Source organism: Sceloporus undulatus, chromosome 6 (assembly GCF_019175285.1).
Source record: "Sceloporus undulatus isolate JIND9_A2432 ecotype Alabama chromosome 6, SceUnd_v1.1, whole genome shotgun sequence".
Lineage (NCBI taxonomy): Eukaryota > Metazoa > Chordata > Lepidosauria > Squamata > Phrynosomatidae > Sceloporus > Sceloporus undulatus.
This window is the reverse complement of record NC_056527.1, coordinates 39,621,172-39,633,905: the sequence shown is the minus strand read 5'-3', so window position 1 is coordinate 39,633,905 and position 12,734 is coordinate 39,621,172.

Sequence of the window (12,734 nt, the reverse complement as noted above, 5' to 3'; positions counted from 1 at the left end):
TACTATTAAATATATGTCATCTCAGAAATGCAATATCATGACATGTCTCATTGGAAAGGAAAATTATGCTTGATAAAGTGGAAGGCAGTAGGAAAAGAGGGAAATCTATGCGTGGATTGATTCAGTCAAGCCTTGATTGGAAGACCTGAGTAAGACAGTTAATAATCATGCATCTTGGAAATCTCTCATCCATAGGGTCACTGTAAGTCCAAGTCAATCTCATGGCAAATAAAAAAATAACAACACCTCAGAATGATACCTATTAAGTTTGGTGGGACTTACCTCCCAGATAAAAATGTATAGGCTTGCAGCCTAAATCAGCCACTGGCTATCCTAGAGAAAATTTCCAATATCTTCTTTGATTTTAAATGGAAAAGGATAGCTGAAAAGCTTACATAGGATAAATCATCTCATAAAACTTGCCTTTATGATCCCATCTGCTTTCTTGTTTCTTTTCTTTTACAAATAAACTTCAGGAATAAAAACAGTATTTAAAATCATTTGCATAAACACAAAGAAACCACAGTTATAAGGGACAAATAAATATATGAGAAAAAAAGATTGTATTGGTTCTCATTATGCACAAAAGTGTACAAAGTTTTGAATAATGGCATGGTCACTATCTAAGGGTTTGAAAGAAAAAAGAAGTTTTCTACAATGTTTGATCCTGCAGGCCTTCTGCTTCAGCTTCTTTATACTGTACTGAGATGGATGAACCAGGCCTTAATCTGTTATGAATGATGAAAGTATGTTTTTCACATACCCTGCATCCTGTGTGTAAATTGGTTATTATTCTGTTTCTAAGCAACAGAAACCCTGCAGAAAGGTGACACAAGGTTCCTTCCATCTATTACTGTAAAAATGTTTTCATCAATTACAGTGTCTCCCTACACAACAACTTGTACAGATGTCAATTTAGAGGTAAGCACCACTGACTTCACTGTCGGACTTAACCCCAGGTAAGTGGGCATAGCAGGGTTTGGAACTGTGCAAGTCTCTAGAATTTCAACTCCCAGCAAAACTGGCCCCATCTATACAGTCGGCCCTCTGTATCCACAGATTTTTTTAATCCATGGATTCAAGCATCCCCAGTTAAATATTATACACTCACACACATATACCAAAAGCAGACCTTGATTTTGCCATTTTGTATTAGGGACCATTTTACTATGCTATTGTATTTAATGGGACTTGAGCATCCACAGATTTTGATATCCATGGGGGTCCTGAAACCATACCCCTAAGACCCACTGTACTGGCTAGGGCTGTTGGGATTTACAATCCAACAAAATCTGAAAGTTTTCACAATTCCCACTGCTAGTGAGGAGAAATGAAGTCTCAGATATCTAATTTACCTTATCCTTCATTTCTTATTTGCACTTTGTTCTGTCATCAGAAGGAACTATTTAATCTATCTGGACCATCTTCTGAAAGCTGGAAAGTCATATCATACAGTATCCCATAATAAACGATGGGGGAAAGACACTGAATCACAAGTGAGAAATTCCCAGGGATGGTTGCACCTCTCAGAACTACAATAAAATTTGAAAATCAATTTTGAAAGTTGCACAACTAATATCTCAAGGAATGCATGGGAGGGGGGGCAGAATAATAAAGAACATAAAAATTGTCCCTTCATGTTTATTTTTTAGGTAAACAGCTGAGTAATTGATAGCTATAAAGGTATTAATAATCTAATGTTCTAATTACCAGTACACCACTACACTATATACAAACACAATAACAATTAATTCATACAGAGATAACAGATTTATAGAAAGACAAATTTATTACTGGCTTCACTAATAGCAATTAGAGAACCTGTGTTATGATGCTACCAGATATTTAATTAAGAATTCTTTGTTTTCAATTACTGTATAATAAATATGTCCAATGAGGAACTATGAGTTGGGATTTTAAGATGGAATTGAAGGAAAGGACAAGAAAGTTGTATCAAGAAGGCAGATATGTGGGAAAGGAACGTTTATTCTCAACTTGATTTGTAAGATGAATTTTAGAAGATTTTTCCACTTGTAATGTATAAAAATGGCTTGCACTATGGGAAGGTAAACTAAAATAGTTATAAGTAATATTTTGTTTGCATATACAGTATATTCATAATTTTAGCAGTGTTAGAAATACATGGAGCTCTTGGTGATTAAAGTGAAAACATCCACATACCTCCTTTTGGAAAGGATGAGCAAGAGCAAATTAAAGAACATAGATTTCAGTTGTATGCAAGCATATCAAAAGTTAGATACATAGTATGTTATGATTAGAGCTGAAGCACGTATATCAAAATGAGTTAAATTTTACTTTGAAAAAACATCAGTCTTGCCAAAGATGCATAAAACCATTTGGCTGGATGCTTTTGAAAATTTGATATTTGTCACAACATTTGGGGATGCTTAACTAATTACACAGATGGTAAAACTTGAATTTTACCAAGCTGAAAAATCTTTGCATCCACAGTTTATATTAGATTTGGTATGAGGTGTCAAAATACATGGATGATGCCCAGTGCTGTTTCTCCTTCCATCTGAGTCAACCAGATGCTCAGCTAGCACCACAGATTGCTACTGGTCTGGTTAAAGAAAATAAACTGAAATTTCATCCACATGGAATAGAAATGTTGATATGTAGTCTGCTTGGATTGACTGATGATATTCCACATCTTCTCAGGGGACTGTCCTGTGTTTCCCTTCAATAATAGTTGCTGTTAGATCTCTCCCTTATGATGGGATCCCAAGTGTCACCAATATTATGAAATATTTAAGCTGGTGTATCAACTACAATCCCATGAAGGCAGAGGATTACTCTGGCTACAGTTACTCACATAACAGTAGTAACCTCCAGAAGTGACCTTATAACATGTATGTAGGACAGCCTTTGAAGAGCTCTTGAAAACTGCATTCAGTTCAAACAACCTAGTTAAACTGATAACTGGTTGGTATGCTAACTTCTATATAAGAGAATGTATAAAACATTTTTACATACCATCCAGCATTTCACAGTTGAAACCCAGGACATATGGGGAGAAGAAACATCAGAATGTAGTTAAGATGGGGAAATTTATTAAAGAGTTAGGACACAAAAGCTAGGACAAGTTGCAACAGTTTACTTTTGCCTGAGCTTACAGGAAAGGAAAAGATTCTACTTCTCTCCTCTGTTCAGCTGAACTGAGTGCAAATTACTTCAGTTTTCAGCAGCTGAACTAAACTGAGGACAAAGTGAGAATGTAGGAGGAGGAAAAAGAAACTAGGACATTTTAAAAGCAGTTGAAAAAGTACGGTGACAGTAGATTAATGTGAGACTGTCCCTGGCAAATCAGGACAACTGGAGTATGGTTTACCTTTCCTCATGCAAATCTCCATGCCCTCCCTCAGAGAGGCTTTTAAAAATAATTGAATGTTTACAACACAGATTACAAAGAAGGGGGGAGAAAAAAGAGGGTGGGAAGAAACAGAAAATATATGATTGTGAATTAGGCAAACACATTAATATAATGCATCTGAGGAATAGATCAGGTCTATGAAAACTTATGGTACAGTTTTGCACAGTTAGTCTCAAGGTTGCTACAAGTCCCTTTTGCATACGTTAATATAAGTTGATCATAGGTCTATAGGTCCAAAAATATTTCCTGGGAGTTGGCATCTGTAGAATTCACAGTTATGTGTGATTAAAGCAAAAAATATACTAGCCACTGAATCTTAGATGGTAAATATTTGTCTCTCCAACCTTACAGTATACGTCTTTTAGTTACAGTAAGAGTATCCAACTATTTTGACAATCCATTCAATTTCTAGTTATAGGAATGCAGTTTAAAAAGCAGATACATGTATACAAAGATTTTTAAAAATCTAATATAAATTAATATTAATCCATCTGGAAAGAAAGCCACAGATAAACAATATCTGTATCATATCACTGACATTCAGGTGAAGTGGTCAGTTTCTTTCTTTAAAATGTAGAGATGTACAACATGTCCAGTTTTTGCTAATTCAAATATAGTTATAAAGAAGTATTAGATATTGAGGTTAGGCTAATACTCTCTGATTAGTCCCAGAGTTAAATTGCACATGACTTGAATGTGTCACTTGAAGCAAATTGGGGAGGCGGAACCCACATTGGGAGATTTAAAATCACAACCAGAGAATTCAAGTGTCTCACCAAACTGCAACATCCCAGGATTCCATGAGATTATGCCATAGCAGTTAAACTAGAACATAGCACTATAATTGTGTAGTTTGAAAGATTCCGTGCTCTTGGTTAGGACCACAGTATGTGTGGTGATGCGAACTAAACTGTTTTAAAATGTATTTTAAAAAATCCTCCACCCTACAAACAAGTAAAGAAAAAAGTTCCTACATGTGAAAATAGGAGGGTTTTTTTTTCCTAATCCCAGATTCACAGTTATTTAACTCAAACATTTTCAGAATCATTTGTGGCATGGTGGTTTGTCCTCACAGAGTTCATTATGACCAGCCAACATGCAACAATCAATTATGTAAGCTTTTGAGTTCTCTGCTGTTTTTTTGGTCCACTTAGCCCAAGGAAATGTTATGTAGAACTCAAAACCTTATGTGCTTTTTGATTGCATTTTGGCTTGTTCTAGTTACTGTTCGATATGTATCTAGAATTGTTTTCTGCAAATATAGTTCACTGTGGCTATCTTCTGTTTTTCACCTATGTGACATAATTTTGTTGTAATTTATGGTTGTTTTAGCTGCAACTTAGCATATAAGATTTTCATACCAGTGCTTACAGTGGGGTAAGAGCTTATAAAATGCCAGTAAAATGTTTAGGAAGCACGTATGTCTGAAAGCCTGATGTACTTCCTAAACATCAAGGAATCATCCCCTCACCTCCAGCGTCCCTGTTTCCATTAATGGGAAATGGCTGCTCCCCGAACGATTCAGGGACGCTGGAGGTGAGGGGATGATTCCCTGACATTTAGAAAGCATATCAGGCTTTCAGACACAAGTGCTTCCTAAATGTTTTACCCCCATTTTACAAGTGCCAACACCACACTAAACACTGGTATGAAAATCTTCATAGATTGTAGGGTCATCTCCTAGTTACACATCTCAATATTTATTCATTAGGCCAAGGGTAGCAACTGTGTAGGTTCAGGAGCCAATTTTGCCTCCCTCAAGCATTGTCCTCTATCTAAAAATGTGGTATATATTTAAAACTGCAAGTAATCAGAAATTTAGTGGCGAAGTCCTTTTACCCTGAACTAGAGTAAAGCCTTTTGTGTTGCCTTAGAGAAGGATTTCTGTTCATGTTAACACCAGATGTGGCAATTCTCAACTATGGGACAATTATTTTTCCAGCTAGGGGGAGTGGGAGGCATAACTGAAGGCCACATGATGCCCACAGTCTGCATGATGCATTAAAAAATGACAATGTCAGGATGGCAAAGCTGCCTAGTTTAACTGGAACCATCATACAGTATGCAAAGGGATCTTGCAGCACCTTTGAGACTAACTGCGAAGAAAAAAAAGATTGTAGCATGAACTTTCTTGGGGCTCCATTCATTTAAGGAAGTAGACTGAGTCTATGACAGCTCATGCTACAACTTTTTCAGAGTTAGTCTCAAATATGCTGCTATGTTGCTTATACTTTTGTATGAGTAAATAAAGCTGCTGAATATCACAGTTCTATTGAGTTATGATTTATCAGCTACCATAACAGCACACACACTCTGTTTCCTTGTACGCTGGCCCCTTGTTACTCCAAGAATCATATAGATGGTGGACAGGCAACTGTGGCCCTCCTGATGTTGGATTGCAGCTCCCAATATCCCTCACCATTGGTTCTGTTGACAATGACTGCAATTCACCATCATTAAGAGAGCAACATTTTCACCATCCCTTGATCAGGATGGAGGGACCAGCCAATGCTAATGGCACAGCTCTATCTTAAGACAGCACTGCTTCCTTGTCTGGCAATCAGAAGCAATGTCATTCTGTCATGTAGTCTTTCCACATGGTCTCCTACTGACATTACTATAAGGTTGTGGAACCAAGCAGGAGGACAATGTTCAAACAACATGAAGCAGGGGCTATTTCTGCCCATATCAATGTAAAGTGCAAGAGCAACCCAAAATTCTGAGTGGGAATTGTGCAACCTGCAGAAGTTGTTGAAGTGGCATTCTCAGAACCTTGCAGCACCTTTGAGACTAACTGTGGGGAAAAAAAGAGCAGATGGAGGGGGAAAGCTGGCTGCCTGATTCATGGAGAGAACTCGCTGACCACAGCACCAGCTCCTACAATGGCCCAACAACTGATGCACAATCTTCACTTTCCTGCTTATTTTATATTGCTACTGCAGTGATGTGTCAGCTGTCTTCGGGATCCTTTGGTATAAACTGGTTGGGAAAGAACAAGGGCCATGATTCAGTAGAATCATAGAATCATACAGTTGGAAGAGACCACAAGGGCCATCCAGTCCAACACCCTGCAATGCAGGAGGAAATATCAATCAAAGCATCCTCAACAGATGGCCATCCAGACTTCAGTCTTCATAAGTGGACTAATGTTTACAAGAACTGAGCATTTCCTCAATGTCCATATTCAGCAAGGGGCTGCCATACTGTTACTACATAGGAAAGCCAACATAGTGACTATTGTATATCAGGACTGATATACAACAGGATCAGTGTACCCTGATATGCATCTTCCAAGTTCTTAATGATGGTTTTGTAGCGCCTCTGCTGTGTAGCTATATATGTGCAAAGTTATGCATACTGTAATATCAAATTACAAAGTTCCTTATCAGCTGTGCTTTTGTACTCCCCACCCCGAACTGATGGAAGACATTTGAAGAGTTACTTGAAATGTATAATATTATTCAATCCTAAAATGAATGTGAGTCAAATAACAGAAATATTTTTAAACAACATTTCAGTTTGGTTTCTTACAGTTTCTTTTATTAAACTGTGACTCATGCTAACAACCATGAATTAGTTATTGTTTAGATGAATACAGTTTTTTTTATTAAAAGCATTTTTCAGATTCCATTTTTAAAATATTTATTTTTCTTCCAATTCAATGCATACAGACTTTAACAATAGCTCATTAGTATACTATGGTAATTTGCTGATCAGATCAATTGCATATCTTTTTTAGATGGTTCATAACATCTGTATAAAAACACTTTATGCAGGATATCTAACACAGAAATATGAACATGATATCTAACAGAGGAATATGAAATTTAATTTTATAGCAGTAACTGCTACCATTTTAAAAAGTCATAGCTGAGTAACATGCTAAGGGGCTCGACAAACCCCATTTAGTGCCAGATCGGGGCCATGGCAACTATATGCTGCAGCCCTGATCTCACCTTTTTGTGCCCCGGAAACAGTGCCATAGCTGTCGGCATGCAGCTTTTCCATGCTCCTTTGGTGCTGCGTCATGTAGATTCAGCGCCAGAAGAGCGCTGTGATGCCACATACTGTGTGGTGTAGCATGCGGCGTCACGCCGACTTGGGAACAGAGTTGGGGTGTGTGTCATGCAATGGCTGGTCTGTGTAGCCCCTAAGTTAACTTAGCATATTAGGCCCAGTGTAGCATAGTGCTTTCAGCACTGAACTATGACTCTGGAAACCAGGGTTTGAATCCCTGCTTAGCCATGGAAACCAAATTTCCTTGAGGAAGTCACATTTGCTTAGCCTAAAAGGAAAGCAATGGCAAACTTCCTCTAAACAAATCTTGTCAAGATTATTTTAAGACAGAATTGCTATGTGTTAGAGTTGACCTGAATGCATAAAACAACAACAGCCACAGCAGAAGGCAATGGCAAACTCCCTCTCAACAAACTTTGCCAAGAAAATCCTGTGGTAGGGTTGCCTTAGAGTCATCATAAGTCAGAAATAACTTGAAGGGACACAACAACAATTTAACATGCAGCCAAAAATATTTTCCCAGTAGCACAACTTAAATGCTGGCACTGATGGTTGGGAGCATGCACCAATGTCAGAAATTGTGGAGCCCTCCAAATGTTGCTGAACTTCAGTGCCCAGCATTTGTACACTGGCTATGCTGGCTAGGACAGCTAGGAGTTGTAGGTCAGCAACATCTGCAGGGAAATCCCACTCCTATTCTATATTTTATTTACAGGTGTGTGTGTGTGTGTGTGTGTGTGTGTGTGTGTGTGTGTCCTATTCTTCCTTCTCTCCACTGATGGCAATACTAACTCTCAAATTGTTTTCTTCTTATTTCCAAAGAGGGAAACTGCTAGTTTGTTGCATCAAAACCATTCCTTTCCATTTTTTGTTTTGTTTTGTTTGCTGCAGCAAAATTCATGTCTGCAGGGGGTATAATGATGTATCCATTTGCTACCTTCCCATCTCTATTAGAGCATGACTAAATTACTTGTAGAGCTTTTTCTACATTGCCACTTATGAGTAATGATATAATTTCTGAAATCGTGTAAACAAATACACAAGACTAAAACTCTCTTGAGTTCGGCACTGTCACATTATATGTTACAAAGATACAAGCTAAGTAATTTAGAGGGGAGTTTCTTTTTCACAGAATCAAATCAGTTCAAATGTTCAAAACAAATGGACACTTATTGCTGAAATCAAACTGCTAATAATGGCGTATGAATATCTAAATATAATATGTGTGCCTTTCAACATTCTCTATATTTATGGAAGGCATAGTTGGCACCTACCATTTAGACTTAGGAACCATTCAAATTTACCCCCACTTTACGCCGCCCATGCTATTTTAATATACACAACACTCTAAAATCATGGGATTCTAATATGTCTATTTAATTTATGTGCGGTTTTTTTTTAAAGAGGGACTTTGTGGATTTTTGTGTACTTATTCTTACTCCTCAAAAAGGAATCTTGTATTATTAGTGGAGATAATGTATGTGTCAAAAAGAAGCCTCAAAAGCACTTCCTGTGCACTTGACAGAGTGACAAAATATTTCTCCTATCCTTTCCTAATTGAGCTGTGGTACAAAGGAAGACATTATAATAATATTAATAATAGTTACATGGATATTTGTAGGTACTGTGTAACCCTTCAGTCCATTTTCCCAGACAATGGTGACTACAAAGAGGCTTCAAAATAGAACATCACACAATATGAATGCCACTTTTTTCTATCTTACATTTTAAAAACATCATTGAAATCAGAAAGTTCATTTACAAAGGACTGGCAGTTGCAATCACAGCAATAATGTAGTGCTGAGAAAAAAAGGGTAATTGGTTTGGTAAAGATCGCTTTCCATTACACCATAAAGCACTACACAATAGGAAAGGTCGCCAATTAAGCAATCATGAATACCAAGTACTGAAGCTGATGAAAATAGGGCAGTGGTTTAAATAGATTTGCAAGCAATTTACCTTTTCACAATGTTGGCAATCTGATGCAATTTGCTTGCAATTTTGTCTGCTTTCAGTAGCACTCGAAGCTGACACTACACAGACCAAATGGCAAGGAGGCCTGCATAGAAAATGTAAAACTATCTTGGCTGCATCAGGCAACCAGAATGGTGGTTCATCAGGAAAATTACAACAATTAACATAAGTGCTGCAAAAATCAACACTTTAAATGTCACACTCTCTAGTCTGTCCAAAGACTGTAAAAGTACCATCTCCATTGCTGGACTAACAGTAAATATGAAGCAATCACCAACAAGCCTGGAGGCTGATGGCTTTACAATTGATGTGACATTCTCTGAGTGATAAAATAGCCTCTCATTTGACAAAAGTAAGTATTTTTCTTCTTTAGATTTAACCTGGATTATGTCAACACAAAACTTACATTTAATTTTTTCCCCAACTTTTCTTCCTACAAAACCAGTTAGTTTTCTTCCCACTCTAACCCCTAGATTTGCTCCATTTTACTTTCCTGTCATTTCAAGGAAGCCAGTGCTTCATACTGCAAAACTCCTTACATACACTGATATTAAAAAAACCCAACAACCAACAAGAACACTTCTGTATTGATCTTTAGCTTCTCAGTGTTGACAATTGTATCAATACCTGCTTTGCAGCCAGGAAGTGAAATGTGTATGCCTGAGCCATGCTTTTACAATCTGGGGAGGGGAGGCTTTTTTTTATTTATTTAAGGAAAGCATTGGTCGAGCATTGAGCATTGGTTGGAAAGACAGGATACAGCCACATCTGTATCAATGTTAGCCCAGCAAGTGTTAAAGAATGATGCCTTTTGGGGTAACTGATATCTCTTCCTATTATTCCCATGTTTTAGACAGAGATAAATTTGTCAAGCAGTGAACAAAACTGACTTACCATGTATACTTAATGATTTATTTTCCTTGAAAGGTAGTAAGAGACCAAACTAGCAGTGTTTATTTCAGCTGACCTCAGGAAAGAGAAGATAGGTTTAAAGAATGAAAGAAAGTTGCAGAGATTCTGCTGATGTCATGGGTTCTGAAAATTATGTCTACTTAGAAACTGAACTTTAGAATTCTGTAGATTTTAAAGAGCAATATGCTATCTAGAATGAATATAGACTAGGAATCCTTCCAGTTAAAGGACACACACTTATACTAGCAATGTTTCTTTTCCCCCTTTAGATAATTTCAGTTCATGGTTACCTGTGAAAATTTAGGTCTCTGATACTTGGGCACCAATCTCATTTGTGTCAATGGAATAATGAATTGATAAAATATTTTTAGCTGTTGCCATCAATTGACTCAGATGGATGTATCTTTAATGTTAAAACTGGTTATCATTAATTTTTGGTATCATGGCTGACTGTTTTTCAAACTTCAGTTATTTATTTTGTATATTGACTATTGGAAGTAATTTTCAGAAAAGTTCTTATCTTGAAAGGCACCTTTCATATTCATCCAAATAAGGGTGATTGTTTTAACCTAAGACTGCAGTGTAGCATTTATTGATTTCATAATTCAGCAGTGTTTCGCTGAATTGTTGTTAAGTTGATTCTGACTTCAAGTGATCCTAGCATAGGATTTTCTCGCCAGTGTTTATAGATTTGGCATTGTCTTCCTCTGAGGCAGAGAGAATGTGACTTGCCCAAGGTCACCCAGTGGGTTACCATGGCTGAGAGGGTATTTGAACCCTGATCTCCCAGTATCCTAGTCCAACATTCAAACCACTACACCACACAGGCTTCCAACATACCACACCATACTGACACTGCTCTGGCAATTTTCAGGAAGTACTAATATGCCAATGAAGTTTCCTATGGTAACAATTAAACAATTACACATCACCAATAATCAGTTGTCAATAAAGCAAGCAAGCAAGCAATCCTATGGCTACCTGGGAAGATGACGTTGCCAAATCCCAGCCCAAATTGGGCATGCATTTATTTATGACTTTTGCAATAGAAAGGCTCCTGTACTGAACTTATCCCTTGCAATATTGACATTATAGTCAGCTTGCTCCCTTTCAACTATCTCATATAGTGTTCTGCCTTTACATCAGAAAAGATGGGGAAATCATGACAGGTGGATCACAACAGCATTACTGTAAGGGTACTGGGGAAAGCCTTCTTGTCACAGATGTCCATTTATCCATGCACAGCATATTATTTCTTACTCATATGAATAGCTGTGGAGTAATGACAGATTCTATGCTAAAAAAAGACCCAGAAGTTTATCACCTAATCCTGTTCATATTAAAGACAAATAGGTTAAACTGGGGGAGGAAAATCTCTGCTGTGCTTTGGATTTCAATACCCAGAAGCTCCAGCACTGTGGCCAGTGGTAACAATTTATGGGAATTCAAGTGTGAAGAAAGGGTGGGATAGCAGTCTTACTATTCTCCATGTCTTCCACTTACTGTTCATATAGTGCAGGGGTGGGCAGCTATGACCCTTTAAATAATGTTGAAGAGCAGTTTCTATAAATGTCTATGTTGGCTAGGACTCATGGGAGCTTCAGACCTAGCTGCCCAGTCCAATATAATGCATTCAATTAAATGTCTCAGGCTGCATTTCTCTATACACTCACTAGGGAGAAAGCCCATTGAATATGATGGGACTTATATCTGAGTAGACATCATAGGAATGCACTGTTAGCTTGTAGCATTATAGGTCAAAAATATGACAAGCACACCACTTATTTTCTAACAGGAGTCAGTCAATACCAGGTGTAAGCCAGAGCAGAAGGACAAAAGCATTGCTTAGTTGTCTGAGCCTAGTATTTGGAAACAGGAGTGTTCAAAAGATGCTTACTTTTTGTATCCCCCAAGTCCTTCTGAGGCCAAAACATCCACCCACCCCTATTAAAAAGAATCTTTTTCAGGTGAAAGAACATTTGAAAATAGCTGCAAATTAGCTCTACAAGTGGCACCCATCTTTAGTCCAAAGCCACTTATCTAGATAGAAACCAGCCATTCCCTTCAAGTAGTGGAAACTGGAAATGACACCTGTCAATCTCTGGTTCCATTTGGGCCAATTCTAAGCTGAAAATGTGAAGATATGGCCTGCTGGGGCAGAGTATGTGGAAATTAAAATTGACCCTTCCTCCCCTTAAGTTGCCCACCCCTGTGTTAATGGCAGGTAGGAGGGGTTGCTACCAAAGGACACATCTATAGATACTGTGGTCTGCTAAACAAATGGGTCTGAGACTGAATGCTCCCTAGAAGCCCAAATTACTATTGTACTTTGGCTATTGTACTTTGGCTATATCATGAGACAACTTGTTAGGAAAGACAATAATGCTCAGAAAAGTGGAAAGCAACATGAAAAGGACAAGACTGCATTACAGTTGAT